We start from the raw sequence: 5,147 nt of genomic DNA on the forward strand, positions 1-5,147 counted from the left end.
TCTAAACCCTCTTCCTGTGTGACCTTGTATGTGGGCTATAATAACACTATTATAAATTAACATTTTTCACTTTAAAAATGACCTTCTGCCCCTTACGTTTGTGAATAAAATCTTGAACATACAGTTTCAAGAATATGCCTGTGTTTGGGTGCAACTAGATGGAATATATTAGATCTGTGATTAGGATCTCCTGTAGGATTTTTTTTTAAATTAACAACAGATGTTGGGGCCCTCAAATCATTACCAACCACCTTGAATGTCCTATACCAGGGGTGTCAAACATAAGGCCTGGGGCCGGATCTGGCCTGCAGAAGCTTTTTATCTGGCCCTCAGGCTCTCAACTGCTGAGCAATGCTGAGCAATGCTGAGGTCTCACTGCTAAAAAGTGTGGCCCACATGATAATTGGGCTCCCCATATCTTGAAATATGATCAAGATTTGTGTATTTTCTCTTCTGTCAATTGCAGCTAATGAGTTTCTACATAAGAACAATGTGCTTATTTCTGGTTTTGACCTGTTTAATGACATCACTCCCTGCCAAATGACATAATCACTTCTGGCCCTCAGCTGGCATCATGAATTATATTCGGCCCGCTGTATGAAATGAGTTTGACACCCCTGTCCTATACAGTTTAAAAAAGAAACCAAAATTCCCATCTTTTGAGAGTTAGCTAGATTATGTAGCAGCTAGTAGTAAAGGTTGAAGTGCCCATTCAGTGGTGGCCACACATATTGTACTATGGTTTGGTTTCTTATCCTGTCAGCACTTATCTGAGACTGAATTCTTAAAAATAACTCAAAGGGAGCCTTGCTTATATCTCTGAAAGACATGAGGAACAGAAAGAGAGCATTCTTAAAAGGGCTAAAAATGATGTGTTCTCAGGCTGGAAACTGGAACAGAAATCAGTACGAAATTCTTGCATTTCCTAATAGGTCAGTCATGGGGGGGGCGGAAATAGGGAAAACCTCAAAGAAAGCACAGCACCAATAGTGCTTTTTCAGACACAGAAAGGACATAAAGTGAACATATCCAAAGGCTACCAAAACTGAAGTAAAGGAAGACCATCATGTTGGGATGCCCTTGTTGATTTGTTTGACTATGAGCAACAGAAACTAAAGCTACAATCCTATGTATGCTTTCCTTGGATTAATCCCCAATTGAACACAGTGGGACTTACTTCCAAATAAACATGCATATGATTGCAGTTGCATTAGAAAATGCAAAAACAACAACAACAACAACAACAAAAAACAACCCAAAACATTGGACCTGTGGTCTGATTTTATGTCAAATTACAGGTGGACAAACAATGACACGGCATCAATTGTGTTGCATCAGAGCAGGAGAGGAAACTACCAATCCACCTGCTGAGGAAGTTATGGGAAGGTCATGAAAAGGGGAAAAAAATTGCCTTTGGGATGTACTTGGCTACCAGAGCAGCTCAAACAATCAGGATTTTGTTTGTATGCAGACTTTTTTCTTTGTTTGTTTCTCTAGCCTTATTTATTTGGCCTCCAGCAGTGCCATCTACTGGCCAGGCAATAATAAACAGTATATTAATCTTGGAAATACTACTGTACAGTAAAATAATTCACATTTTAAAAAAAATGTAAATCACAGAATTATCCCACCTTAATATCTGACTGTTGATACTGTACATGATCAAGCCTCAGAGGTGGATGCCGGTATTATTTATATTTCAAAAGATTTCTAGGCCTCTGGGACTGGTTCTAGGACATTACTCAGTTTTCAAGGCTATATGGAAACCCCACTCCTTGGCTAGGAAGCTTTTCCTGAAGTCTCAGCCTGGATGCCACATACGTTACACAGTGGAGAGTGAAGAGGCACTTTGCATACACTCAGAGGCATTTTGCTTTTTAAGTGCAAACTGCCCAAAGCAATGCATGATAATCTCTGGAGTGGCATGCTTGGTCCCATCCTTGTAAGGTTTTTGATGGGCTTTATTCCACACCTTTATTCCAGACAGCTTCTGTCTGCTGGTAGTTTTACTCTGCTGTAATGCTGCTTTTGTATTTCTATTTTTACTGTTTTATTAGTTTATGTAATTGTTTTTAAATTAAATTTTCTATTGTTTTTATGTGTTTTCTGTTGGGAATCACCTTGAGTATGACTTTCATAATGGAAAGGTGGAATATAAATTCAACAAACAAACAAACAAACATGAAACTCTTGCAAAGGCTTCACTAGTAGATTTGGAGGATTAAAACACTCCTGTTAAAAGACAGCACTGAAAATGGTGACTGGATTACAAATGCCTAGTTAGAGAATATGTTGCATTTTTCTTCAGGAGAAAGACCTTTCCATTTTGTATTCTCATACATCCCTGAAGAACAGAACAAACATTAGCTGGGAAGCCAATGAAGCTCTATGAGATTTACAGGCTAACTTCTCATAGCATGGGAGATGCATTCCCCAAAAGTTGAGCATTGTGCAAACCAGTGCTATCAGAGGCATGTAAATTAGTGATGATTGATCCCATGAGACCCAGAACGCTCTGCTCCAATTGGCTACAATGGCTGTCAATCACAGCCAAGACACAAAGGCTGCTGTAATGAATCAGGCTAATCAGTATTCTTGGAGATATCACTATACAATACTTCAAAAAAGCGTCAAAAGGGCCATTAGTTTTAATGCGCTATTTGGCACATTAAATTTTTTGCAGTCACATGAACATTTCAACTTGCAGTGAAACTATGGCGGGGAGCCTGATCAGGGTTGGCCCCACCAATGAGACAGAGTAATTAGGCTATCTTTGGTGGTAGGCTAGGGGGTCTCCCCCCCCCCCCAATTAACTATAGCTGCTGGCTCTCTGAATGGTGAGAGCACTCTAGCTCAGGTGCCTTTCTTGGCCCACCATGACCACTTGCTGGCTGTTTAGGCCACTTGGAGAAACTAAGCAGCTCCATGGTGGTGTTTGGCAGTCAGGTGGAGAAGGCAGTGGGATGTGCAGGAGGTACCCTTCCAGTCCGCTGCTCCCCCTAGCCAGCCAGCCACCCAAAGGAGGTCACTTCTCCCTGTCTCATTAGTAGGCTGGCCTTCAATGGAACCACAACAGAGGGAAAAATGAGGCCTGAGGACAGATAAGTTGCTTTGGGAGCCCTCCAGGAAGAAAGGCAGGTTACAAATCAAATGAATGAATGAATGAATGAATGAATGAATGAGAAGTAGGGACAAAGTAGTATACTGTAAATCTTGTGGATTTATTATAATTGCATAATTCTCATTAAATAAGAACCTTGTCCACTATTTGTCTGAGAATTATTCATTTTTGCATTGAAAAGCTCAGTATAACCAAAAAGGCTGCATGTCTTAGACCAAACAAAAGGAGTAGAAAAGGAGTTCAAACAGAAGATAGCATGTTTCTTGTTGTTTTTTTCCACCAGCACATATTTCTATAACAAATAAAGATAAATGGACCAAAGAACTGAGAATGTTCACTTTCAAATTAACAACATGCCTGTCATAAAAAGAAGAATTTTGTAATAGGCAGTAGGTTTGAAATTGTTTAAGCCATTTCTACCCAATGTTGCATATATGCAACAACAGGGACCAAATGTGTTCACCTGTGGGCTGGGCAAAAATGGGTTAACTACAAAAAGCCAAAATATTTTAAATAGAACACAATTTAAAGCCATTATAGCAGTGTTTCACTAACTGTGGTCGGGACTCATGAGGTGGGTCACGAGCCAATTTCAAGTGGGTCTCCATTCATGTCAATATTTTATTTTTAATCTATTTGACTGCAGGCTTCCATGGTATGTGACTGCATTTGAGGAAATGCTACAGCTCTGTACTTACAACAAGCTACCCTGTATATGCTTTTAACGATGATAGTCAAAGGGGCTTACTCCCGAGTACGTGTGGGTAGAATTGCAGTCTAGGATTGTTAAAAATTTTGCTGCTTGATGATGTCACTTCAGGTCATGACATCACCTCCAGTGACAGATTCTTATTCCAAAAAGCAGGTTGTGGTGCTAAAAGCTTGAGAACCATTGGTTTAAGCCATTTCTGCCCAACGTTGCATATACGCAACAACAGGGACCAAATGTGTATGCCTGTGCAAAAATGGGGTTAATTACCAAAAGAAGCCAAAGTATTTTAAAGAGAACACAATTTAAAGCCATTATACTGTATTTAGCTGTTTAAAATTTCACACATATCAAATTGGACCATCCTAGAAACATTAATAACATAGCAAATGTATATCAGTCGTGATTGTAATATACTTACATGTAATATACTGTAAGACAGATACATATATATTACAGTATACAATTACATATATACAATATATATGTAATAGACATACATGTAATATACTTGATGTACATTACAACCACTATATTACACACACACACACACAGTTTTGAAAGCTGTTTCTAAGCACAGGTCATCTTTTTATGACCACCACATAGCTGCACAGCCCCATCTCTGCTTTTGTTAGTGCCCCATTCATTTTATTGGTGCTTCCACCTCCTATAGAAGCGAGCTCCAGGGGCCTTTAAAGATGGATCTGCAAAGACAAATGGGAACCATTCCTGGGGGCTTCCCCCCCCAAATCAAAGCTCAGGACAGTGACCCCCCAGGAAGCCCAGCCCACCAGCCCTCTCCCCCCCGGAAGGGCAGGCAAAAGAGCTGCGTATCGATTCTATGGCCGATGTAGCAGACATCCAACAGGTGGCTCCGTGGCGCAATGGATAGCGCATTGGACTTCTAGAGGGCGAAGGGATTCAAAGGTTCCGGGTTCGAGTCCCGGCGGAGTCGCGCTCAGATTTTTGCCCCCCCTCCTTTTATTCCTCCCCGCGCTCCTCCTACTCCGGCGTAAATGCTGCGGTGGTCCCTGAAGGCCGCAGAGCCCCGCAGGCTGGCCAAGGCGGCGCGACCGGCCTCTCAGAGCGGGGCTGCCCCGGCCAGGTGAGGACTGCGAAGCGGCCCTCCCGGCGACGCCCTCCTCCCCGCCAGGAGCCGCCCCCTCCGCTCTCCTCGCCCACCGCCGCCACACGTCACCGCACGGCTCCTCCGTCCCGTTCACGCCGCAGCCGCCCACGCGACGACACCCGCAGCGCCTGCCTCAGACACGACGTGACCAGGGCCACGCGGGCGCAGCGCTCGCCAGGCAGCGGTCC

At 42.8% G+C, this 5,147-nt stretch overlaps 1 non-coding gene across 1 annotated transcript; it reads left to right on the plus strand.

Moving 5' to 3' along the window:
- The first annotated feature begins 4,700 nt into the window (after positions 1-4,700).
- On the plus strand, positions 4,701-4,785 carry TRNAR-UCU (transfer RNA arginine (anticodon UCU)). The gene is given in 2 exon segments: positions 4,701-4,737; positions 4,750-4,785. It is a non-coding gene; the product is annotated as a tRNA-Arg (tRNA).
- The last annotated feature ends 362 nt before the right edge of the window (positions 4,786-5,147 follow it).

Source organism: Tiliqua scincoides, chromosome 4, assembly GCF_035046505.1.
Source record: "Tiliqua scincoides isolate rTilSci1 chromosome 4, rTilSci1.hap2, whole genome shotgun sequence".
In the NCBI taxonomy this organism is placed as follows: Eukaryota; Metazoa; Chordata; class Lepidosauria; order Squamata; family Scincidae; genus Tiliqua; species Tiliqua scincoides.